The sequence below is a fragment of the Hydractinia symbiolongicarpus genome, chromosome 4, assembly GCF_029227915.1.
Source record: "Hydractinia symbiolongicarpus strain clone_291-10 chromosome 4, HSymV2.1, whole genome shotgun sequence".
Taxonomy (NCBI): Eukaryota; Metazoa; Cnidaria; class Hydrozoa; order Anthoathecata; family Hydractiniidae; genus Hydractinia; species Hydractinia symbiolongicarpus.
The window spans coordinates 6,719,731-6,736,720 of record NC_079878.1 but is presented as its reverse complement, the minus strand read 5'-3'; the positions used below and the strand labels follow the sequence as shown (position 1 = coordinate 6,736,720).

The following is a 16,990-nucleotide window of genomic DNA, read 5'->3' as shown; positions in this document are numbered from 1 at the left end:
ATTGACGGTATCACTTTATGGCAAGTACACGTTGCAACTGGCCTGTTTTGCCTGATGCACCGACTTTTCGTATTTGGCAAGGATCGCGTGCCTTCGTAGCTCAGGGGTTAGAGCACTGGTCTTGTAAACCAGGGGTCGAGAGTTCAAATCTCTCCGAAGGCTTTCAGGGAATGTCCGTTTAAAGTTGGCCTAACATGACTCCTCTTTCGAGCGGGTTGCGGCTATTTGCATTGCTTGGACTCGTATCAAAGCGTGAGAAATATGACGGTAACGTTTTGAGTAAAAAAATAAAAGTATTTTGCTTAGAGTTGACTTAGGAAGTGAGTCCGTGTTCACGCGTTCACGGCCGGTTAGCTCAGTCGGCTAGAGCGTCGTGCTAATAACGCGAATGTCGTGGGTTCGAGCCCCACACTGGCCATTTTACGGGCTTTGCCGTCACGTTGACGGGATCAAAACAACCTGGGTGCACTGCCACGTTGCTAGATTTTACTGGTGATCTGCCCGTGCTGTGGCGTGTGTTGACGGCGCATGAAAAGAAACCTTGCTCCAGGGGAGGCTCGAACTCCCGATCTTCGCATGTCTTTGTCGATACTGACTTATAAGTACGACGCGCTAACCGACTACGCCACTGGAGCCCGTGGATGTTAACGGGAAAGCTGAGGTCCGTGATTAGAATAGTCATGGTCCAGTAGGGCATTGACGGTATCACTTTATGGCAAATACACGTTGCAACTGGCCTGTTTTGCCTGATGCACCGACTTTTCGTATTTGGCAAGGATCGCGTGCCTTCGTAGCTCAGGGGTTAGAGCACTGGTCTTGTAAACCAGGGGTCGAGAGTTCAAATCTCTCCGAGGGCTTTCAGGGAATGTCCGTTTAAAGTTGGCCTAACATGACTCCTCTTTCGAGCGGGTTGCGGCTATTTGCATTGCTTGGACTCGTATCAAAGCGTGAGAAATATGACGGTAACGTTTTGAGTAAAAAAATAAAAGTATTTTGCTTAGAGTTGACTTAGGAAGTGAGTCCGTGTTCACGCGTTCACGGCCGGTTAGCTCAGTCGGCTAGAGCGTCGTGCTAATAACGCGAATGTCGTGGGTTCGAGCCCCACACTGGCCATTTTACGGGCTTTGCCGTCACGTTGACGGGATCAAAACAACCTGGGTGCACTGCCACGTTGCTAGATTTTACTGGTGATCTGCCCGTGCTGTGGCGTGTGTTGACGGCGCATGAAAAGAAACCTTGCTCCAGGGGAGGCTCGAACTCCCGATCTTCGCATGTCTTTGTCGATACTGACTTATAAGTACGACGCGCTAACCGACTACGCCACTGGAGCCCGTGGATGTTAACGGGAAAGCTGAGGTCCGTGATTAGAATAGTCATGGTCCAGTAGGGCATTGACGGTATCACTTTATGGCAAGTACACGTTGCAACTGGCCTGTTTTGCCTGATGCACCGACTTTTCGTATTTGGCAAGGATCGCGTGCCTTCGTAGCTCAGGGGTTAGAGCACTGGTCTTGTAAACCAGGGGTCGAGAGTTCAAATCTCTCCGAGGGCTTTCAGGGAATGTCCGTTTAAAGTTGGCCTAACATGACTCCTCTTTCGAGCGGGTTGCGGCTATTTGCATTGCTTGGACTCGTATCAAAGCGTGAGAAATATGACGGTAACGTTTTGAGTAAAAAAATAAAAGTATTTTGCTTAGAGTTGACTTAGGAAGTGAGTCCGTGTTCACGCGTTCACGGCCGGTTAGCTCAGTCGGCTAGAGCGTCGTGCTAATAACGCGAATGTCGTGGGTTCGAGCCCCACACTGGCCATTTTACGGGCTTTGCCGTCACGTTGACGGGATCAAAACAACCTGGGTGCACTGCCACGTTGCTAGATTTTACTGGTGATCTGCCCGTGCTGTGGCGTGTGTTGACGGCGCATGAAAAGAAACCTTGCTCCAGGGGAGGCTCGAACTCCCGATCTTCGCATGTCTTTGTCGATACTGACTTATAAGTACGACGCGCTAACCGACTACGCCACTGGAGCCCGTGGATGTTAACGGGAAAGCTGAGGTCCGTGATTAGAATAGTCATGGTCCAGTAGGGCATTGACGGTATCACTTTATGGCAAGTACACGTTGCAACTGGCCTGTTTTGCCTGATGCACCGACTTTTCGTATTTGGCAAGGATCGCGTGCCTTCGTAGCTCAGGGGTTAGAGCACTGGTCTTGTAAACCAGGGGTCGAGAGTTCAAATCTCTCCGAGGGCTTTCAGGGAATGTCCGTTTAAAGTTGGCCTAACATGACTCCTCTTTCGAGCGGGTTGCGGCTATTTGCATTGTTTGGACTCGTATCAAAGCGTGAGAAATATGACGGTAACGTTTTGAGTAAAAAAATAAAAGTATTTTGCTTAGAGTTGACTTAGGAAGTGAGTCCGTGTTCACGCGTTCACGGCCGGTTAGCTCAGTCGGCTAGAGCGTCGTGCTAATAACGCGAATGTCGTGGGTTCGAGCCCCACACTGGCCATTTTACGGGCTTTGCCGTCACGTTGACGGGATCAAAACAACCTGGGTGCACTGCCACGTTGCTAGATTTTACTGGTGATCTGCCCGTGCTGTGGCGTGTGTTGACGGCGCATGAAAAGAAACCTTGCTCCAGGGGAGGCTCGAACTCCCGATCTTCGCATGTCTTTGTCGATACTGACTTATAAGTACGACGCGCTAACCGACTACGCCACTGGAGCCCGTGGATGTTAACGGGAAAGCTGAGGTCCGTGATTAGAATAGTCATGGTCCAGTAGGGCATTGACGGTATCACTTTATGGCAAGTACACGTTGCAACTGGCCTGTTTTGCCTGATGCACCGACTTTTCGTATTTGGCAAGGATCGCGTGCCTTCGTAGCTCAGGGGTTAGAGCACTGGTCTTGTAAACCAGGGGTCGAGAGTTCAAATCTCTCCGAGGGCTTTCAGGGAATGTCCGTTTAAAGTTGGCCTAACATGACTCCTCTTTCGAGCGGGTTGCGGCTATTTGCATTGCTTGGACTCGTATCAAAGCGTGAGAAATATGACGGTAACGTTTTGAGTAAAAAAATAAAAGTATTTTGCTTAGAGTTGACTTAGGAAGTGAGTCCGTGTTCACGCGTTCACGGCCGGTTAGCTCAGTCGGCTAGAGCGTCGTGCTAATAACGCGAATGTCGTGGGTTCGAGCCCCACACTGGCCATTTTACGGGCTTTGCCGTCACGTTGACGGGATCAAAACAACCTGGGTGCACTGCCACGTTGCTAGATTTTACTGGTGATCTGCCCGTGCTGTGGCGTGTGTTGACGGCGCATGAAAAGAAACCTTGCTCCAGGGGAGGCTCGAACTCCCGATCTTCGCATGTCTTTGTCGATACTGACTTATAAGTACGACGCGCTAACCGACTACGCCACTGGAGCCCGTGGATGTTAACGGGAAAGCTGAGGTCCGTGATTAGAATAGTCATGGTCCAGTAGGGCATTGACGGTATCACTTTATGGCAAGTACACGTTGCAACTGGCCTGTTTTGCCTGATGCACCGACTTTTCGTATTTGGCAAGGATCGCGTGCCTTCGTAGCTCAGGGGTTAGAGCACTGGTCTTGTAAACCAGGGGTCGAGAGTTCAAATCTCTCCGAGGGCTTTCAGGGAATGTCCGTTTAAAGTTGGCCTAACATGACTCCTCTTTCGAGCGGGTTGCGGCTATTTGCATTGCTTGGACTCGTATCAAAGCGTGAGAAATATGACGGTAACGTTTTGAGTAAAAAAATAAAAGTATTTTGCTTAGAGTTGACTTAGGAAGTGAGTCCGTGTTCACGCGTTCACGGCCGGTTAGCTCAGTCGGCTAGAGCGTCGTGCTAATAACGCGAATGTCGTGGGTTCGAGCCCCACACTGGCCATTTTACGGGCTTTGCCGTCACGTTGACGGGATCAAAACAACCTGGGTGCACTGCCACGTTGCTAGATTTTACTGGTGATCTGCCCGTGCTGTGGCGTGTGTTGACGGCGCATGAAAAGAAACCTTGCTCCAGGGGAGGCTCGAACTCCCGATCTTCGCATGTCTTTGTCGATACTGACTTATAAGTACGACGCGCTAACCGACTACGCCACTGGAGCCCGTGGATGTTAACGGGAAAGCTGAGGTCCGTGATTAGAATAGTCATGGTCCAGTAGGGCATTGACGGTATCACTTTATGGCAAGTACACGTTGCAACTGGCCTGTTTTGGCTGATGCACCGACTTTTCGTATTTGGCAAGGATCGCGTGCCTTCGTAGCTCAGGGGTTAGAGCACTGGTCTTGTAAACCAGGGGTCGAGAGTTCAAATCTCTCCGAGGGCTTTCAGGGAATGTCCGTTTAAAGTTGGCCTAACATGACTCCTCTTTCGAGCGGGTTGCGGCTATTTGCATTGCTTGGACTCGTATCAAAGCGTGAGAAATATGACGGTAACGTTTTGAGTAAAAAAATAAAAGTATTTTGCTTAGAGTTGACTTAGGAAGTGAGTCCGTGTTCACGCGTTCACGGCCGGTTAGCTCAGTCGGCTAGAGCGTCGTGCTAATAACGCGAATGTCGTGGGTTCGAGCCCCACACTGGCCATTTTACGGGCTTTGCCGTCACGTTGACGGGATCAAAACAACCTGGGTGCACTGCCACGTTGCTAGATTTTACTGGTGATCTGCCCGTGCTGTGGCGTGTGTTGACGGCGCATGAAAAGAAACCTTGCTCCAGGGGAGGCTCGAACTCCCGATCTTCGCATGTCTTTGTCGATACTGACTTATAAGTACGACGCGCTAACCGACTACGCCACTGGAGCCCGTGGATGTTAACGGGAAAGCTGAGGTCCGTGATTAGAATAGTCATGGTCCAGTAGGGCATTGACGGTATCACTTTATGGCAAGTACACGTTGCAACTGGCCTGTTTTGGCTGATGCACCGACTTTTCGTATTTGGCATGGATCGCGTGCCTTCGTAGCTCAGGGGTTAGAGCACTGGTCTTGTAAACCAGGGGTCGAGAGTTCAAATCTCTCCGAGGGCTTTCAGGGAATGTCCCTTTAAAGTTGGCCTAACATGACTCCTCTTTCGAGCGGGTTGCGGCTATTTGCATTGCTTGGACTCGTATCAAAGCGTGAGAAATATGACGGTAACGTTTTGAGTAAAAAAATAAAAGTATTTTGCTTAGAGTTGACTTAGGAAGTGAGTCCGTGTTCACGCGTTCACGGCCGGTTAGCTCAGTCGGCTAGAGCGTCGTGCTAATAACGCGAATGTCGTGGGTTCGAGCCCCACACTGGCCATTTTACGGGCTTTGCCGTCACGTTGACGGGATCAAAACAACCTGGGTGCACTGCCACGTTGCTAGATTTTACTGGTGATCTGCCCGTGCTGTGGCGTGTGTTGACGGCGCATGAAAAGAAACCTTGCTCCAGGGGAGGCTCGAACTCCCGATCTTCGCATGTCTTTGTCGATACTGACTTATAAGTACGACGCGCTAACCGACTACGCCACTGGAGCCCGTGGATGTTAACGGGAAAGCTGAGGTCCGTGATTAGAATAGTCATGGTCCAGTAGGGCATTGACGGTATCACTTTATGGCAAGTACACGTTGCAACTGGCCTGTTTTGCCTGATGCACCGACTTTTCGTATTTGGCAAGGATCGCGTGCCTTCGTAGCTCAGGGGTTAGAGCACTGGTCTTGTAAACCAGGGGTCGAGAGTTCAAATCTCTCCGAGGGCTTTCAGGGAATGTCCGTTTAAAGTTGGCCTAACATGACTCCTCTTTCGAGCGGGTTGCGGCTATTTGCATTGCTTGGACTCGTATCAAAGCGTGAGAAATATGACGGTAACGTTTTGAGTAAAAAAATAAAAGTATTTTGCTTAGAGTTGACTTAGGAAGTGAGTCCGTGTTCACGCGTTCACGGCCGGTTAGCTCAGTCGGCTAGAGCGTCGTGCTAATAACGCGAATGTCGTGGGTTCGAGCCCCACACTGGCCATTTTACGGGCTTTGCCGTCACGTTGACGGGATCAAAACAACCTGGGTGCACTGCCACGTTGCTAGATTTTACTGGTGATCTGCCCGTGCTGTGGCGTGTGTTGACGGCGCATGAAAAGAAACCTTGCTCCAGGGGAGGCTCGAACTCCCGATCTTCGCATGTCTTTGTCGATACTGACTTATAAGTACGACGCGCTAACCGACTACGCCACTGGAGCCCGTGGATGTTAACGGGAAAGCTGAGGTCCGTGATTAGAATAGTCATGGTCCAGTAGGGCATTGACGGTATCACTTTATGGCAAGTACACGTTGCAACTGGCCTGTTTTGCCTGATGCACCGACTTTTCGTATTTGGCAAGGATCGCGTGCCTTCGTAGCTCAGGGGTTAGAGCACTGGTCTTGTAAACCAGGGGTCGAGAGTTCAAATCTCTCCGAGGGCTTTCAGGGAATGTCCGTTTAAAGTTGGCCTAACATGACTCCTCTTTCGAGCGGGTTGCGGCTATTTGCATTGCTTGGACTCGTATCAAAGCGTGAGAAATATGACGGTAACGTTTTGAGTAAAAAAATAAAAGTATTTTGCTTAGAGTTGACTTAGGAAGTGAGTCCGTGTTCACGCGTTCACGGCCGGTTAGCTCAGTCGGCTAGAGCGTCGTGCTAATAACGCGAATGTCGTGGGTTCGAGCCCCACACTGGCCATTTTACGGGCTTTGCCGTCACGTTGACGGGATCAAAACAACCTGGGTGCACTGCCACGTTGCTAGATTTTACTGGTGATCTGCCCGTGCTGTGGCGTGTGTTGACGGCGCATGAAAAGAAACCTTGCTCCAGGGGAGGCTCGAACTCCCGATCTTCGCATGTCTTTGTCGATACTGACTTATAAGTACGACGCGCTAACCGACTACGCCACTGGAGCCCGTGGATGTTAACGGGAAAGCTGAGGTCCGTGATTAGAATAGTCATGGTCCAGTAGGGCATTGACGGTATCACTTTATGGCAAGTACACGTTGCAACTGGCCTGTTTTGCCTGATGCACCGACTTTTCGTATTTGGCAAGGATCGCGTGCCTTCGTAGCTCAGGGGTTAGAGCACTGGTCTTGTAAACCAGGGGTCGAGAGTTCAAATCTCTCCGAGGGCTTTCAGGGAATGTCCGTTTAAAGTTGGCCTAACATGACTCCTCTTTCGAGCGGGTTGCGGCTATTTGCATTGCTTGGACTCGTATCAAAGCGTGAGAAATATGACGGTAACGTTTTGAGTAAAAAAATAAAAGTATTTTGCTTAGAGTTGACTTAGGAAGTGAGTCCGTGTTCACGCGTTCACGGCCGGTTAGCTCAGTCGGCTAGAGCGTCGTGCTAATAACGCGAATGTCGTGGGTTCGAGCCCCACACTGGCCATTTTACGGGCTTTGCCGTCACGTTGACGGGATCAAAACAACCTGGGTGCACTGCCACGTTGCTAGATTTTACTGGTGATCTGCCCGTGCTGTGGCGTGTGTTGACGGCGCATGAAAAGAAACCTTGCTCCAGGGGAGGCTCGAACTCCCGATCTTCGCATGTCTTTGTCGATACTGACTTATAAGTACGACGCGCTAACCGACTACGCCACTGGAGCCCGTGGATGTTAACGGGAAAGCTGAGGTCCGTGATTAGAATAGTCATGGTCCAGTAGGGCATTGACGGTATCACTTTATGGCAAGTACACGTTGCAACTGGCCTGTTTTGCCTGATGCACCGACTTTTCGTATTTGGCAAGGATCGCGTGCCTTCGTAGCTCAGGGGTTAGAGCACTGGTCTTGTAAACCAGGGGTCGAGAGTTCAAATCTCTCCGAGGGCTTTCAGGGAATGTCCGTTTAAAGTTGGCCTAACATGACTCCTCTTTCGAGCGGGTTGCGGCTATTTGCATTGCTTGGACTCGTATCAAAGCGTGAGAAATATGACGGTAACGTTTTGAGTAAAAAAATAAAAGTATTTTGCTTAGAGTTGACTTAGGAAGTGAGTCCGTGTTCACGCGTTCACGGCCGGTTAGCTCAGTCGGCTAGAGCGTCGTGCTAATAACGCGAATGTCGTGGGTTCGAGCCCCACACTGGCCATTTTACGGGCTTTGCCGTCACGTTGACGGGATCAAAACAACCTGGGTGCACTGCCACGTTGCTAGATTTTACTGGTGATCTGCCCGTGCTGTGGCGTGTGTTGACGGCGCATGAAAAGAAACCTTGCTCCAGGGGAGGCTCGAACTCCCGATCTTCGCATGTCTTTGTCGATACTGACTTATAAGTACGACGCGCTAACCGACTACGCCACTGGAGCCCGTGGATGTTAACGGGAAAGCTGAGGTCCGTGATTAGAATAGTCATGGTCCAGTAGGGCATTGACGGTATCACTTTATGGCAAGTACACGTTGCAACTGGCCTGTTTTGCCTGATGCACCGACTTTTCGTATTTGGCAAGGATCGCGTGCCTTCGTAGCTCAGGGGTTAGAGCACTGGTCTTGTAAACCAGGGGTCGAGAGTTCAAATCTCTCCGAGGGCTTTCAGGGAATGTCCGTTTAAAGTTGGCCTAACATGACTCCTCTTTCGAGCGGGTTGCGGCTATTTGCATTGCTTGGACTCGTATCAAAGCGTGAGAAATATGACGGTAACGTTTTGAGTAAAAAAATAAAAGTATTTTGCTTAGAGTTGACTTAGGAAGTGAGTCCGTGTTCACGCGTTCACGGCCGGTTAGCTCAGTCGGCTAGAGCGTCGTGCTAATAACGCGAATGTCGTGGGTTCGAGCCCCACACTGGCCATTTTACGGGCTTTGCCGTCACGTTGACGGGATCAAAACAACCTGGGTGCACTGCCACGTTGCTAGATTTTACTGGTGATCTGCCCGTGCTGTGGCGTGTGTTGACGGCGCATGAAAAGAAACCTTGCTCCAGGGGAGGCTCGAACTCCCGATCTTCGCATGTCTTTGTCGATACTGACTTATAAGTACGACGCGCTAACCGACTACGCCACTGGAGCCCGTGGATGTTAACGGGAAAGCTGAGGTCCGTGATTAGAATAGTCATGGTCCAGTAGGGCATTGACGGTATCACTTTATGGCAAGTACACGTTGCAACTGGCCTGTTTTGCCTGATGCACCGACTTTTCGTATTTGGCAAGGATCGCGTGCCTTCGTAGCTCAGGGGTTAGAGCACTGGTCTTGTAAACCAGGGGTCGAGAGTTCAAATCTCTCCGAGGGCTTTCAGGGAATGTCCGTTTAAAGTTGGCCTAACATGACTCCTCTTTCGAGCGGGTTGCGGCTATTTGCATTGCTTGGACTCGTATCAAAGCGTGAGAAATATGACGGTAACGTTTTGAGTAAAAAAATAAAAGTATTTTGCTTAGAGTTGACTTAGGAAGTGAGTCCGTGTTCACGCGTTCACGGCCGGTTAGCTCAGTCGGCTAGAGCGTCGTGCTAATAACGCGAATGTCGTGGGTTCGAGCCCCACACTGGCCATTTTACGGGCTTTGCCGTCACGTTGACGGGATCAAAACAACCTGGGTGCACTGCCACGTTGCTAGATTTTACTGGTGATCTGCCCGTGCTGTGGCGTGTGTTGACGGCGCATGAAAAGAAACCTTGCTCCAGGGGAGGCTCGAACTCCCGATCTTCGCATGTCTTTGTCGATACTGACTTATAAGTACGACGCGCTAACCGACTACGCCACTGGAGCCCGTGGATGTTAACGGGAAAGCTGAGGTCCGTGATTAGAATAGTCATGGTCCAGTAGGGCATTGACGGTATCACTTTATGGCAAGTACACGTTGCAACTGGCCTGTTTTGCCTGATGCACCGACTTTTCGTATTTGGCAAGGATCGCGTGCCTTCGTAGCTCAGGGGTTAGAGCACTGGTCTTGTAAACCAGGGGTCGAGAGTTCAAATCTCTCCGAGGGCTTTCAGGGAATGTCCGTTTAAAGTTGGCTTAACATGACTCCTCTTTCGAGCGGGTTGCGGCTATTTGCATTGCTTGGACTCGTATCAAAGCGTGAGAAATATGACGGTAACGTTTTGAGTAAAAAAATAAAAGTATTTTGCTTAGAGTTGACTTAGGAAGTGAGTCCGTGTTCACGCGTTCACGGCCGGTTAGCTCAGTCGGCTAGAGCGTCGTGCTAATAACGCGAATGTCGTGGGTTCGAGCCCCACACTGGCCATTTTACGGGCTTTGCCGTCACGTTGACGGGATCAAAACAACCTGGGTGCACTGCCACGTTGCTAGATTTTACTGGTGATCTGCCCGTGCTGTGGCGTGTGTTGACGGCGCATGAAAAGAAACCTTGCTCCAGGGGAGGCTCGAACTCCCGATCTTCGCATGTCTTTGTCGATACTGACTTATAAGTACGACGCGCTAACCGACTACGCCACTGGAGCCCGTGGATGTTAACGGGAAAGCTGAGGTCCGTGATTAGAATAGTCATGGTCCAGTAGGGCATTGACGGTATCACTTTATGGCAAGTACACGTTGCAACTGGCCTGTTTTGCCTGATGCACCGACTTTTCGTATTTGGCAAGGATCGCGTGCCTTCGTAGCTCAGGGGTTAGAGCACTGGTCTTGTAAACCAGGGGTCGAGAGTTCAAATCTCTCCGAGGGCTTTCAGGGAATGTCCGTTTAAAGTTGGCCTAACATGACTCCTCTTTCGAGCGGGTTGCGGCTATTTGCATTGCTTGGACTCGTATCAAAGCGTGAGAAATATGACGGTAACGTTTTGAGTAAAAAAATAAAAGTATTTTGCTTAGAGTTGACTTAGGAAGTGAGTCCGTGTTCACGCGTTCACGGCCGGTTAGCTCAGTCGGCTAGAGCGTCGTGCTAATAACGCGAATGTCGTGGGTTCGAGCCCCACACTGGCCATTTTACGGGCTTTGCCGTCACGTTGACGGGATCAAAACAACCTGGGTGCACTGCCACGTTGCTAGATTTTACTGGTGATCTGCCCGTGCTGTGGCGTGTGTTGACGGCGCATGAAAAGAAACCTTGCTCCAGGGGAGGCTCGAACTCCCGATCTTCGCATGTCTTTGTCGATACTGACTTATAAGTACGACGCGCTAACCGACTACGCCACTGGAGCCCGTGGATGTTAACGGGAAAGCTGAGGTCCGTGATTAGAATAGTCATGGTCCAGTAGGGCATTGACGGTATCACTTTATGGCAAGTACACGTTGCAACTGGCCTGTTTTGCCTGATGCACCGACTTTTCGTATTTGGCAAGGATCGCGTGCCTTCGTAGCTCAGGGGTTAGAGCACTGGTCTTGTAAACCAGGGGTCGAGAGTTCAAATCTCTCCGAGGGCTTTCAGGGAATGTCCGTTTAAAGTTGGCCTAACATGACTCCTCTTTCGAGCGGGTTGCGGCTATTTGCATTGCTTGGACTCGTATCAAAGCGTGAGAAATATGACGGTAACGTTTTGAGTAAAAAAATAAAAGTATTTTGCTTAGAGTTGACTTAGGAAGTGAGTCCGTGTTCACGCGTTCACGGCCGGTTAGCTCAGTCGGCTAGAGCGTCGTGCTAATAACGCGAATGTCGTGGGTTCGAGCCCCACACTGGCCATTTTACGGGCTTTGCCGTCACGTTGACGGGATCAAAACAACCTGGGTGCACTGCCACGTTGCTAGATTTTACTGGTGATCTGCCCGTGCTGTGGCGTGTGTTGACGGCGCATGAAAAGAAACCTTGCTCCAGGGGAGGCTCGAACTCCCGATCTTCGCATGTCTTTGTCGATACTGACTTATAAGTACGACGCGCTAACCGACTACGCCACTGGAGCCCGTGGATGTTAACGGGAAAGCTGAGGTCCGTGATTAGAATAGTCATGGTCCAGTAGGGCATTGACGGTATCACTTTATGGCAAGTACACGTTGCAACTGGCCTGTTTTGCCTGATGCACCGACTTTTCGTATTTGGCAAGGATCGCGTGCCTTCGTAGCTCAGGGGTTAGAGCACTGGTCTTGTAAACCAGGGGTCGAGAGTTCAAATCTCTCCGAGGGCTTTCAGGGAATGTCCGTTTAAAGTTGGCCTAACATGACTCCTCTTTCGAGCGGGTTGCGGCTATTTGCATTGCTTGGACTCGTATCAAAGCGTGAGAAATATGACGGTAACGTTTTGAGTAAAAAAATAAAAGTATTTTGCTTAGAGTTGACTTAGGAAGTGAGTCCGTGTTCACGCGTTCACGGCCGGTTAGCTCAGTCGGCTAGAGCGTCGTGCTAATAACGCGAATGTCGTGGGTTCGAGCCCCACACTGGCCATTTTACGGGCTTTGCCGTCACGTTGACGGGATCAAAACAACCTGGGTGCACTGCCACGTTGCTAGATTTTACTGGTGATCTGCCCGTGCTGTGGCGTGTGTTGACGGCGCATGAAAAGAAACCTTGCTCCAGGGGAGGCTCGAACTCCCGATCTTCGCATGTCTTTGTCGATACTGACTTATAAGTACGACGCGCTAACCGACTACGCCACTGGAGCCCGTGGATGTTAACGGGAAAGCTGAGGTCCGTGATTAGAATAGTCATGGTCCAGTAGGGCATTGACGGTATCACTTTATGGCAAGTACACGTTGCAACTGGCCTGTTTTGCCTGATGCACCGACTTTTCGTATTTGGCAAGGATCGCGTGCCTTCGTAGCTCAGGGGTTAGAGCACTGGTCTTGTAAACCAGGGGTCGAGAGTTCAAATCTCTCCGAGGGGTTTCAGGGAATGTCCGTTTAAAGTTGGCCTAACATGACTCCTCTTTCGAGCGGGTTGCGGCTATTTGCATTGCTTGGACTCGTATCAAAGCGTGAGAAATATGACGGTAACGTTTTGAGTAAAAAAATAAAAGTATTTTGCTTAGAGTTGACTTAGGAAGTGAGTCCGTGTTCACGCGTTCACGGCCGGTTAGCTCAGTCGGCTAGAGCGTCGTGCTAATAACGCGAATGTCGTGGGTTCGAGCCCCACACTGGCCATTTTACGGGCTTTGCCGTCACGTTGACGGGATCAAAACAACCTGGGTGCACTGCCACGTTGCTAGATTTTACTGGTGATCTGCCCGTGCTGTGGCGTGTGTTGACGGCGCATGAAAAGAAACCTTGCTCCAGGGGAGGCTCGAACTCCCGATCTTCGCATGTCTTTGTCGATACTGACTTATAAGTACGACGCGCTAACCGACTACGCCACTGGAGCCCGTGGATGTTAACGGGAAAGCTGAGGTCCGTGATTAGAATAGTCATGGTCCAGTAGGGCATTGACGGTATCACTTTATGGCAAGTACACGTTGCAACTGGCCTGTTTTGCCTGATGCACCGACTTTTCGTATTTGGCAAGGATCGCGTGCCTTCGTAGCTCAGGGGTTAGAGCACTGGTCTTGTAAACCAGGGGTCGAGAGTTCAAATCTCTCCGAGGGCTTTCAGGGAATGTCCGTTTAAAGTTGGCCTAACATGACTCCTCTTTCGAGCGGGTTGCGGCTATTTGCATTGCTTGGACTCGTATCAAAGCGTGAGAAATATGACGGTAACGTTTTGAGTAAAAAAATAAAAGTATTTTGCTTAGAGTTGACTTAGGAAGTGAGTCCGTGTTCACGCGTTCACGGCCGGTTAGCTCAGTCGGCTAGAGCGTCGTGCTAATAACGCGAATGTCGTGGGTTCGAGCCCCACACTGGCCATTTTACGGGCTTTGCCGTCACGTTGACGGGATCAAAACAACCTGGGTGCACTGCCACGTTGCTAGATTTTACTGGTGATCTGCCCGTGCTGTGGCGTGTGTTGACGGCGCATGAAAAGAAACCTTGCTCCAGGGGAGGCTCGAACTCCCGATCTTCGCATGTCTTTGTCGATACTGACTTATAAGTACGACGCGCTAACCGACTACGCCACTGGAGCCCGTGGACGTTAACGGGAAAGCTGAGGTCCGTGATTAGAATAGTCATGGTCCAGTAGGGCATTGACGGTATCACTTTATGGCAAGTACACGTTGCAACTGGCCTGTTTTGCCTGATGCACCGACTTTTCGTATTTGGCAAGGATCGCGTGCCTTCGTAGCTCAGGGGTTAGAGCACTGGTCTTGTAAACCAGGGGTCGAGAGTTCAAATCTCTCCGAGGGCTTTCAGGGAATGTCCGTTTAAAGTTGGCCTAACATGACTCCTCTTTCGAGCGGGTTGCGGCTATTTGCATTGCTTGGACTCGTATCAAAGCGTGAGAAATATGACGGTAACGTTTTGAGTAAAAAAATAAAAGTATTTTGCTTAGAGTTGACTTAGGAAGTGAGTCCGTGTTCACGCGTTCACGGCCGGTTAGCTCAGTCGGCTAGAGCGTCGTGCTAATAACGCGAATGTCGTGGGTTCGAGCCCCACACTGGCCATTTTACGGGCTTTGCCGTCACGTTGACGGGATCAAAACAACCTGGGTGCACTGCCACGTTGCTAGATTTTACTGGTGATCTGCCCGTGCTGTGGCGTGTGTTGACGGCGCATGAAAAGAAACCTTGCTCCAGGGGAGGCTCGAACTCCCGATCTTCGCATGTCTTTGTCGATACTGACTTATAAGTACGACGCGCTAACCGACTACGCCACTGGAGCCCGTGGATGTTAACGGGAAAGCTGAGGTCCGTGATTAGAATAGTCATGGTCCAGTAGGGCATTGACGGTATCACTTTATGGCAAGTACACGTTGCAACTGGCCTGTTTTGCCTGATGCACCGACTTTTCGTATTTGGCAAGGATCGCGTGCCTTCGTAGCTCAGGGGTTAGAGCACTGGTCTTGTAAACCAGGGGTCGAGAGTTCAAATCTCTCCGAGGGCTTTCAGGGAATGTCCGTTTAAAGTTGGCCTAACATGACTCCTCTTTCGAGCGGGTTGCGGCTATTTGCATTGCTTGGACTCGTATCAAAGCGTGAGAAATATGACGGTAACGTTTTGAGTAAAAAAATAAAAGTATTTTGCTTAGAGTTGACTTAGGAAGTGAGTCCGTGTTCACGCGTTCACGGCCGGTTAGCTCAGTCGGCTAGAGCGTCGTGCTAATAACGCGAATGTCGTGGGTTCGAGCCCCACACTGGCCATTTTACGGGCTTTGCCGTCACGTTGACGGGATCAAAACAACCTGGGTGCACTGCCACGTTGCTAGATTTTACTGGTGATCTGCCCGTGCTGTGGCGTGTGTTGACGGCGCATGAAAAGAAACCTTGCTCCAGGGGAGGCTCGAACTCCCGATCTTCGCATGTCTTTGTCGATACTGACTTATAAGTACGACGCGCTAACCGACTACGCCACTGGAGCCCGTGGATGTTAACGGGAAAGCTGAGGTCCGTGATTAGAATAGTCATGGTCCAGTAGGGCATTGACGGTATCACTTTATGGCAAGTACACGTTGCAACTGGCCTGTTTTGCCTGATGCACCGACTTTTCGTATTTGGCAAGGATCGCGTGCCTTCGTAGCTCAGGGGTTAGAGCACTGGTCTTGTAAACCAGGGGTCGAGAGTTCAAATCTCTCCGAGGGCTTTCAGGGAATGTCCGTTTAAAGTTGGCCTAACATGACTCCTCTTTCGAGCGGGTTGCGGCTATTTGCATTGCTTGGACTCGTATCAAAGCGTGAGAAATATGACGGTAACGTTTTGAGTAAAAAAATAAAAGTATTTTGCTTAGAGTTGACTTAGGAAGTGAGTCCGTGTTCACGCGTTCACGGCCGGTTAGCTCAGTCGGCTAGAGCGTCGTGCTAATAACGCGAATGTCGTGGGTTCGAGCCCCACACTGGCCATTTTACGGGCTTTGCCGTCACGTTGACGGGATCAAAACAACCTGGGTGCACTGCCACGTTGCTAGATTTTACTGGTGATCTGCCCGTGCTGTGGCGTGTGTTGACGGCGCATGAAAAGAAACCTTGCTCCAGGGGAGGCTCGAACTCCCGATCTTCGCATGTCTTTGTCGATACTGACTTATAAGTACGACGCGCTAACCGACTACGCCACTGGAGCCCGTGGATGTTAACGGGAAAGCTGAGGTCCGTGATTAGAATAGTCATGGTCCAGTAGGGCATTGACGGTATCACTTTATGGCAAGTACACGTTGCAACTGGCCTGTTTTGCCTGATGCACCGACTTTTCGTATTTGGCAAGGATCGCGTGCCTTCGTAGCTCAGGGGTTAGAGCACTGGTCTTGTAAACCAGGGGTCGAGAGTTCAAATCTCTCCGAGGGCTTTCAGGGAATGTCCGTTTAAAGTTGGCCTAACATGACTCCTCTTTCGAGCGGGTTGCGGCTATTTGCATTGCTTGGACTCGTATCAAAGCGTGAGAAATATGACGGTAACGTTTTGAGTAAAAAAATAAAAGTATTTTGCTTAGAGTTGACTTAGGAAGTGAGTCCGTGTTCACGCGTTCACGGCCGGTTAGCTCAGTCGGCTAGAGCGTCGTGCTAATAACGCGAATGTCGTGGGTTCGAGCCCCACACTGGCCATTTTACGGGCTTTGCCGTCACGTTGACGGGATCAAAACAACCTGGGTGCACTGCCACGTTGCTAGATTTTACTGGTGATCTGCCCGTGCTGTGGCGTGTGTTGACGGCGCATGAAAAGAAACCTTGCTCCAGGGGAGGCTCGAACTCCCGATCTTCGCATGTCTTTGTCGATACTGACTTATAAGTACGACGCGCTAACCGACTACGCCACTGGAGCCCGTGGATGTTAACGGGAAAGCTGAGGTCCGTGATTAGAATAGTCATGGTCCAGTAGGGCATTGACGGTATCACTTTATGGCAAGTACACGTTGCAACTGGCCTGTTTTGCCTGATGCACCGACTTTTCGTATTTGGCAAGGATCGCGTGCCTTCGTAGCTCAGGGGTTAGAGCACTGGTCTTGTAAACCAGGGGTCGAGAGTTCAAATCTCTCCGAGGGCTTTCAGGGAATGTCCGTTTAAAGTTGGCCTAACATGACTCCTCTTTCGAGCGGGTTGCGGCTATTTGCATTGCTTGGACTCGTATCAAAGCGTGAGAAATATGACGGTAACGTTTTGAGTAAAAAAATAAAAGTATTTTGCTTAGAGTT

The 16,990-nt window shown here is 50.4% G+C and overlaps 72 non-coding genes across 72 annotated transcripts; 48 read left to right on the top strand and 24 right to left on the bottom strand.

The window, feature by feature from the left end:
* Positions 1-89: 89 nt before the first annotated feature.
* Trnat-ugu (transfer RNA threonine (anticodon UGU)) lies at positions 90-162 on the top strand. The gene has a single exon. It is a non-coding gene; the product is annotated as a tRNA-Thr (tRNA).
* A 182-nt stretch (positions 163-344) lies between these two features.
* Positions 345-418, top strand: Trnai-aau (transfer RNA isoleucine (anticodon AAU)). Its single transcript has one exon. It is a non-coding gene; the product is annotated as a tRNA-Ile (tRNA).
* Positions 419-542: 124 nt separating this feature from the next.
* Positions 543-635, bottom strand: Trnai-uau (transfer RNA isoleucine (anticodon UAU)). Its single transcript is given in 2 exon segments — positions 543-578; positions 598-635. It is a non-coding gene; the product is annotated as a tRNA-Ile (tRNA).
* Positions 636-784: 149 nt separating this feature from the next.
* On the top strand, positions 785-857 carry Trnat-ugu (transfer RNA threonine (anticodon UGU)). The gene has a single exon. It is a non-coding gene; the product is annotated as a tRNA-Thr (tRNA).
* Positions 858-1,039: 182 nt separating this feature from the next.
* On the top strand, positions 1,040-1,113 carry Trnai-aau (transfer RNA isoleucine (anticodon AAU)). Its single transcript has one exon. It is a non-coding gene; the product is annotated as a tRNA-Ile (tRNA).
* Positions 1,114-1,237: 124 nt separating this feature from the next.
* On the bottom strand, positions 1,238-1,330 carry Trnai-uau (transfer RNA isoleucine (anticodon UAU)). Its single transcript is given in 2 exon segments — positions 1,238-1,273; positions 1,293-1,330. It is a non-coding gene; the product is annotated as a tRNA-Ile (tRNA).
* Positions 1,331-1,479: 149 nt separating this feature from the next.
* On the top strand, positions 1,480-1,552 carry Trnat-ugu (transfer RNA threonine (anticodon UGU)). The gene has a single exon. It is a non-coding gene; the product is annotated as a tRNA-Thr (tRNA).
* A 182-nt stretch (positions 1,553-1,734) lies between these two features.
* Positions 1,735-1,808, top strand: Trnai-aau (transfer RNA isoleucine (anticodon AAU)). Its single transcript has one exon. It is a non-coding gene; the product is annotated as a tRNA-Ile (tRNA).
* Positions 1,809-1,932: 124 nt separating this feature from the next.
* Positions 1,933-2,025, bottom strand: Trnai-uau (transfer RNA isoleucine (anticodon UAU)). Its single transcript is given in 2 exon segments — positions 1,933-1,968; positions 1,988-2,025. It is a non-coding gene; the product is annotated as a tRNA-Ile (tRNA).
* Positions 2,026-2,174: 149 nt separating this feature from the next.
* On the top strand, positions 2,175-2,247 carry Trnat-ugu (transfer RNA threonine (anticodon UGU)). The gene has a single exon. It is a non-coding gene; the product is annotated as a tRNA-Thr (tRNA).
* Positions 2,248-2,429: 182 nt separating this feature from the next.
* On the top strand, positions 2,430-2,503 carry Trnai-aau (transfer RNA isoleucine (anticodon AAU)). The gene has a single exon. It is a non-coding gene; the product is annotated as a tRNA-Ile (tRNA).
* Positions 2,504-2,627: 124 nt separating this feature from the next.
* Trnai-uau (transfer RNA isoleucine (anticodon UAU)) lies at positions 2,628-2,720 on the bottom strand. The gene is given in 2 exon segments: positions 2,628-2,663; positions 2,683-2,720. It is a non-coding gene; the product is annotated as a tRNA-Ile (tRNA).
* A 149-nt stretch (positions 2,721-2,869) lies between these two features.
* On the top strand, positions 2,870-2,942 carry Trnat-ugu (transfer RNA threonine (anticodon UGU)). Its single transcript has one exon. It is a non-coding gene; the product is annotated as a tRNA-Thr (tRNA).
* Positions 2,943-3,124: 182 nt separating this feature from the next.
* On the top strand, positions 3,125-3,198 carry Trnai-aau (transfer RNA isoleucine (anticodon AAU)). Its single transcript has one exon. It is a non-coding gene; the product is annotated as a tRNA-Ile (tRNA).
* A 124-nt stretch (positions 3,199-3,322) lies between these two features.
* Trnai-uau (transfer RNA isoleucine (anticodon UAU)) lies at positions 3,323-3,415 on the bottom strand. Its single transcript is given in 2 exon segments — positions 3,323-3,358; positions 3,378-3,415. It is a non-coding gene; the product is annotated as a tRNA-Ile (tRNA).
* A 149-nt stretch (positions 3,416-3,564) lies between these two features.
* Trnat-ugu (transfer RNA threonine (anticodon UGU)) lies at positions 3,565-3,637 on the top strand. Its single transcript has one exon. It is a non-coding gene; the product is annotated as a tRNA-Thr (tRNA).
* Positions 3,638-3,819: 182 nt separating this feature from the next.
* On the top strand, positions 3,820-3,893 carry Trnai-aau (transfer RNA isoleucine (anticodon AAU)). Its single transcript has one exon. It is a non-coding gene; the product is annotated as a tRNA-Ile (tRNA).
* Positions 3,894-4,017: 124 nt separating this feature from the next.
* Positions 4,018-4,110, bottom strand: Trnai-uau (transfer RNA isoleucine (anticodon UAU)). Its single transcript is given in 2 exon segments — positions 4,018-4,053; positions 4,073-4,110. It is a non-coding gene; the product is annotated as a tRNA-Ile (tRNA).
* Positions 4,111-4,259: 149 nt separating this feature from the next.
* Positions 4,260-4,332, top strand: Trnat-ugu (transfer RNA threonine (anticodon UGU)). Its single transcript has one exon. It is a non-coding gene; the product is annotated as a tRNA-Thr (tRNA).
* Positions 4,333-4,514: 182 nt separating this feature from the next.
* Positions 4,515-4,588, top strand: Trnai-aau (transfer RNA isoleucine (anticodon AAU)). The gene has a single exon. It is a non-coding gene; the product is annotated as a tRNA-Ile (tRNA).
* Positions 4,589-4,712: 124 nt separating this feature from the next.
* On the bottom strand, positions 4,713-4,805 carry Trnai-uau (transfer RNA isoleucine (anticodon UAU)). Its single transcript is given in 2 exon segments — positions 4,713-4,748; positions 4,768-4,805. It is a non-coding gene; the product is annotated as a tRNA-Ile (tRNA).
* A 149-nt stretch (positions 4,806-4,954) lies between these two features.
* Positions 4,955-5,027, top strand: Trnat-ugu (transfer RNA threonine (anticodon UGU)). Its single transcript has one exon. It is a non-coding gene; the product is annotated as a tRNA-Thr (tRNA).
* Positions 5,028-5,209: 182 nt separating this feature from the next.
* On the top strand, positions 5,210-5,283 carry Trnai-aau (transfer RNA isoleucine (anticodon AAU)). The gene has a single exon. It is a non-coding gene; the product is annotated as a tRNA-Ile (tRNA).
* Positions 5,284-5,407: 124 nt separating this feature from the next.
* On the bottom strand, positions 5,408-5,500 carry Trnai-uau (transfer RNA isoleucine (anticodon UAU)). Its single transcript is given in 2 exon segments — positions 5,408-5,443; positions 5,463-5,500. It is a non-coding gene; the product is annotated as a tRNA-Ile (tRNA).
* A 149-nt stretch (positions 5,501-5,649) lies between these two features.
* Positions 5,650-5,722, top strand: Trnat-ugu (transfer RNA threonine (anticodon UGU)). The gene has a single exon. It is a non-coding gene; the product is annotated as a tRNA-Thr (tRNA).
* Positions 5,723-5,904: 182 nt separating this feature from the next.
* Trnai-aau (transfer RNA isoleucine (anticodon AAU)) lies at positions 5,905-5,978 on the top strand. The gene has a single exon. It is a non-coding gene; the product is annotated as a tRNA-Ile (tRNA).
* Positions 5,979-6,102: 124 nt separating this feature from the next.
* Positions 6,103-6,195, bottom strand: Trnai-uau (transfer RNA isoleucine (anticodon UAU)). The gene is given in 2 exon segments: positions 6,103-6,138; positions 6,158-6,195. It is a non-coding gene; the product is annotated as a tRNA-Ile (tRNA).
* A 149-nt stretch (positions 6,196-6,344) lies between these two features.
* On the top strand, positions 6,345-6,417 carry Trnat-ugu (transfer RNA threonine (anticodon UGU)). The gene has a single exon. It is a non-coding gene; the product is annotated as a tRNA-Thr (tRNA).
* A 182-nt stretch (positions 6,418-6,599) lies between these two features.
* Positions 6,600-6,673, top strand: Trnai-aau (transfer RNA isoleucine (anticodon AAU)). Its single transcript has one exon. It is a non-coding gene; the product is annotated as a tRNA-Ile (tRNA).
* A 124-nt stretch (positions 6,674-6,797) lies between these two features.
* Positions 6,798-6,890, bottom strand: Trnai-uau (transfer RNA isoleucine (anticodon UAU)). The gene is given in 2 exon segments: positions 6,798-6,833; positions 6,853-6,890. It is a non-coding gene; the product is annotated as a tRNA-Ile (tRNA).
* A 149-nt stretch (positions 6,891-7,039) lies between these two features.
* On the top strand, positions 7,040-7,112 carry Trnat-ugu (transfer RNA threonine (anticodon UGU)). The gene has a single exon. It is a non-coding gene; the product is annotated as a tRNA-Thr (tRNA).
* Positions 7,113-7,294: 182 nt separating this feature from the next.
* Positions 7,295-7,368, top strand: Trnai-aau (transfer RNA isoleucine (anticodon AAU)). Its single transcript has one exon. It is a non-coding gene; the product is annotated as a tRNA-Ile (tRNA).
* A 124-nt stretch (positions 7,369-7,492) lies between these two features.
* Trnai-uau (transfer RNA isoleucine (anticodon UAU)) lies at positions 7,493-7,585 on the bottom strand. The gene is given in 2 exon segments: positions 7,493-7,528; positions 7,548-7,585. It is a non-coding gene; the product is annotated as a tRNA-Ile (tRNA).
* Positions 7,586-7,734: 149 nt separating this feature from the next.
* Positions 7,735-7,807, top strand: Trnat-ugu (transfer RNA threonine (anticodon UGU)). The gene has a single exon. It is a non-coding gene; the product is annotated as a tRNA-Thr (tRNA).
* A 182-nt stretch (positions 7,808-7,989) lies between these two features.
* Positions 7,990-8,063, top strand: Trnai-aau (transfer RNA isoleucine (anticodon AAU)). The gene has a single exon. It is a non-coding gene; the product is annotated as a tRNA-Ile (tRNA).
* A 124-nt stretch (positions 8,064-8,187) lies between these two features.
* On the bottom strand, positions 8,188-8,280 carry Trnai-uau (transfer RNA isoleucine (anticodon UAU)). Its single transcript is given in 2 exon segments — positions 8,188-8,223; positions 8,243-8,280. It is a non-coding gene; the product is annotated as a tRNA-Ile (tRNA).
* Positions 8,281-8,429: 149 nt separating this feature from the next.
* Positions 8,430-8,502, top strand: Trnat-ugu (transfer RNA threonine (anticodon UGU)). Its single transcript has one exon. It is a non-coding gene; the product is annotated as a tRNA-Thr (tRNA).
* Positions 8,503-8,684: 182 nt separating this feature from the next.
* On the top strand, positions 8,685-8,758 carry Trnai-aau (transfer RNA isoleucine (anticodon AAU)). Its single transcript has one exon. It is a non-coding gene; the product is annotated as a tRNA-Ile (tRNA).
* Positions 8,759-8,882: 124 nt separating this feature from the next.
* Trnai-uau (transfer RNA isoleucine (anticodon UAU)) lies at positions 8,883-8,975 on the bottom strand. Its single transcript is given in 2 exon segments — positions 8,883-8,918; positions 8,938-8,975. It is a non-coding gene; the product is annotated as a tRNA-Ile (tRNA).
* A 149-nt stretch (positions 8,976-9,124) lies between these two features.
* On the top strand, positions 9,125-9,197 carry Trnat-ugu (transfer RNA threonine (anticodon UGU)). Its single transcript has one exon. It is a non-coding gene; the product is annotated as a tRNA-Thr (tRNA).
* Positions 9,198-9,379: 182 nt separating this feature from the next.
* On the top strand, positions 9,380-9,453 carry Trnai-aau (transfer RNA isoleucine (anticodon AAU)). Its single transcript has one exon. It is a non-coding gene; the product is annotated as a tRNA-Ile (tRNA).
* Positions 9,454-9,577: 124 nt separating this feature from the next.
* Trnai-uau (transfer RNA isoleucine (anticodon UAU)) lies at positions 9,578-9,670 on the bottom strand. Its single transcript is given in 2 exon segments — positions 9,578-9,613; positions 9,633-9,670. It is a non-coding gene; the product is annotated as a tRNA-Ile (tRNA).
* Positions 9,671-9,819: 149 nt separating this feature from the next.
* Positions 9,820-9,892, top strand: Trnat-ugu (transfer RNA threonine (anticodon UGU)). The gene has a single exon. It is a non-coding gene; the product is annotated as a tRNA-Thr (tRNA).
* A 182-nt stretch (positions 9,893-10,074) lies between these two features.
* Trnai-aau (transfer RNA isoleucine (anticodon AAU)) lies at positions 10,075-10,148 on the top strand. Its single transcript has one exon. It is a non-coding gene; the product is annotated as a tRNA-Ile (tRNA).
* Positions 10,149-10,272: 124 nt separating this feature from the next.
* Positions 10,273-10,365, bottom strand: Trnai-uau (transfer RNA isoleucine (anticodon UAU)). The gene is given in 2 exon segments: positions 10,273-10,308; positions 10,328-10,365. It is a non-coding gene; the product is annotated as a tRNA-Ile (tRNA).
* Positions 10,366-10,514: 149 nt separating this feature from the next.
* On the top strand, positions 10,515-10,587 carry Trnat-ugu (transfer RNA threonine (anticodon UGU)). The gene has a single exon. It is a non-coding gene; the product is annotated as a tRNA-Thr (tRNA).
* A 182-nt stretch (positions 10,588-10,769) lies between these two features.
* Trnai-aau (transfer RNA isoleucine (anticodon AAU)) lies at positions 10,770-10,843 on the top strand. The gene has a single exon. It is a non-coding gene; the product is annotated as a tRNA-Ile (tRNA).
* Positions 10,844-10,967: 124 nt separating this feature from the next.
* On the bottom strand, positions 10,968-11,060 carry Trnai-uau (transfer RNA isoleucine (anticodon UAU)). The gene is given in 2 exon segments: positions 10,968-11,003; positions 11,023-11,060. It is a non-coding gene; the product is annotated as a tRNA-Ile (tRNA).
* Positions 11,061-11,209: 149 nt separating this feature from the next.
* Positions 11,210-11,282, top strand: Trnat-ugu (transfer RNA threonine (anticodon UGU)). Its single transcript has one exon. It is a non-coding gene; the product is annotated as a tRNA-Thr (tRNA).
* A 182-nt stretch (positions 11,283-11,464) lies between these two features.
* On the top strand, positions 11,465-11,538 carry Trnai-aau (transfer RNA isoleucine (anticodon AAU)). The gene has a single exon. It is a non-coding gene; the product is annotated as a tRNA-Ile (tRNA).
* A 124-nt stretch (positions 11,539-11,662) lies between these two features.
* On the bottom strand, positions 11,663-11,755 carry Trnai-uau (transfer RNA isoleucine (anticodon UAU)). Its single transcript is given in 2 exon segments — positions 11,663-11,698; positions 11,718-11,755. It is a non-coding gene; the product is annotated as a tRNA-Ile (tRNA).
* A 149-nt stretch (positions 11,756-11,904) lies between these two features.
* Positions 11,905-11,977, top strand: Trnat-ugu (transfer RNA threonine (anticodon UGU)). The gene has a single exon. It is a non-coding gene; the product is annotated as a tRNA-Thr (tRNA).
* Positions 11,978-12,159: 182 nt separating this feature from the next.
* On the top strand, positions 12,160-12,233 carry Trnai-aau (transfer RNA isoleucine (anticodon AAU)). Its single transcript has one exon. It is a non-coding gene; the product is annotated as a tRNA-Ile (tRNA).
* A 124-nt stretch (positions 12,234-12,357) lies between these two features.
* On the bottom strand, positions 12,358-12,450 carry Trnai-uau (transfer RNA isoleucine (anticodon UAU)). The gene is given in 2 exon segments: positions 12,358-12,393; positions 12,413-12,450. It is a non-coding gene; the product is annotated as a tRNA-Ile (tRNA).
* Positions 12,451-12,854: 404 nt separating this feature from the next.
* On the top strand, positions 12,855-12,928 carry Trnai-aau (transfer RNA isoleucine (anticodon AAU)). Its single transcript has one exon. It is a non-coding gene; the product is annotated as a tRNA-Ile (tRNA).
* Positions 12,929-13,052: 124 nt separating this feature from the next.
* On the bottom strand, positions 13,053-13,145 carry Trnai-uau (transfer RNA isoleucine (anticodon UAU)). Its single transcript is given in 2 exon segments — positions 13,053-13,088; positions 13,108-13,145. It is a non-coding gene; the product is annotated as a tRNA-Ile (tRNA).
* Positions 13,146-13,294: 149 nt separating this feature from the next.
* Positions 13,295-13,367, top strand: Trnat-ugu (transfer RNA threonine (anticodon UGU)). Its single transcript has one exon. It is a non-coding gene; the product is annotated as a tRNA-Thr (tRNA).
* Positions 13,368-13,549: 182 nt separating this feature from the next.
* Positions 13,550-13,623, top strand: Trnai-aau (transfer RNA isoleucine (anticodon AAU)). The gene has a single exon. It is a non-coding gene; the product is annotated as a tRNA-Ile (tRNA).
* A 124-nt stretch (positions 13,624-13,747) lies between these two features.
* Trnai-uau (transfer RNA isoleucine (anticodon UAU)) lies at positions 13,748-13,840 on the bottom strand. The gene is given in 2 exon segments: positions 13,748-13,783; positions 13,803-13,840. It is a non-coding gene; the product is annotated as a tRNA-Ile (tRNA).
* Positions 13,841-13,989: 149 nt separating this feature from the next.
* On the top strand, positions 13,990-14,062 carry Trnat-ugu (transfer RNA threonine (anticodon UGU)). Its single transcript has one exon. It is a non-coding gene; the product is annotated as a tRNA-Thr (tRNA).
* Positions 14,063-14,244: 182 nt separating this feature from the next.
* Positions 14,245-14,318, top strand: Trnai-aau (transfer RNA isoleucine (anticodon AAU)). The gene has a single exon. It is a non-coding gene; the product is annotated as a tRNA-Ile (tRNA).
* Positions 14,319-14,442: 124 nt separating this feature from the next.
* Positions 14,443-14,535, bottom strand: Trnai-uau (transfer RNA isoleucine (anticodon UAU)). The gene is given in 2 exon segments: positions 14,443-14,478; positions 14,498-14,535. It is a non-coding gene; the product is annotated as a tRNA-Ile (tRNA).
* Positions 14,536-14,684: 149 nt separating this feature from the next.
* Trnat-ugu (transfer RNA threonine (anticodon UGU)) lies at positions 14,685-14,757 on the top strand. The gene has a single exon. It is a non-coding gene; the product is annotated as a tRNA-Thr (tRNA).
* Positions 14,758-14,939: 182 nt separating this feature from the next.
* On the top strand, positions 14,940-15,013 carry Trnai-aau (transfer RNA isoleucine (anticodon AAU)). Its single transcript has one exon. It is a non-coding gene; the product is annotated as a tRNA-Ile (tRNA).
* A 124-nt stretch (positions 15,014-15,137) lies between these two features.
* Trnai-uau (transfer RNA isoleucine (anticodon UAU)) lies at positions 15,138-15,230 on the bottom strand. The gene is given in 2 exon segments: positions 15,138-15,173; positions 15,193-15,230. It is a non-coding gene; the product is annotated as a tRNA-Ile (tRNA).
* Positions 15,231-15,379: 149 nt separating this feature from the next.
* On the top strand, positions 15,380-15,452 carry Trnat-ugu (transfer RNA threonine (anticodon UGU)). Its single transcript has one exon. It is a non-coding gene; the product is annotated as a tRNA-Thr (tRNA).
* A 182-nt stretch (positions 15,453-15,634) lies between these two features.
* Positions 15,635-15,708, top strand: Trnai-aau (transfer RNA isoleucine (anticodon AAU)). The gene has a single exon. It is a non-coding gene; the product is annotated as a tRNA-Ile (tRNA).
* Positions 15,709-15,832: 124 nt separating this feature from the next.
* Trnai-uau (transfer RNA isoleucine (anticodon UAU)) lies at positions 15,833-15,925 on the bottom strand. The gene is given in 2 exon segments: positions 15,833-15,868; positions 15,888-15,925. It is a non-coding gene; the product is annotated as a tRNA-Ile (tRNA).
* Positions 15,926-16,074: 149 nt separating this feature from the next.
* Positions 16,075-16,147, top strand: Trnat-ugu (transfer RNA threonine (anticodon UGU)). Its single transcript has one exon. It is a non-coding gene; the product is annotated as a tRNA-Thr (tRNA).
* A 182-nt stretch (positions 16,148-16,329) lies between these two features.
* Trnai-aau (transfer RNA isoleucine (anticodon AAU)) lies at positions 16,330-16,403 on the top strand. Its single transcript has one exon. It is a non-coding gene; the product is annotated as a tRNA-Ile (tRNA).
* A 124-nt stretch (positions 16,404-16,527) lies between these two features.
* Positions 16,528-16,620, bottom strand: Trnai-uau (transfer RNA isoleucine (anticodon UAU)). Its single transcript is given in 2 exon segments — positions 16,528-16,563; positions 16,583-16,620. It is a non-coding gene; the product is annotated as a tRNA-Ile (tRNA).
* A 149-nt stretch (positions 16,621-16,769) lies between these two features.
* Trnat-ugu (transfer RNA threonine (anticodon UGU)) lies at positions 16,770-16,842 on the top strand. The gene has a single exon. It is a non-coding gene; the product is annotated as a tRNA-Thr (tRNA).
* Positions 16,843-16,990: the final 148 nt, after the last annotated feature.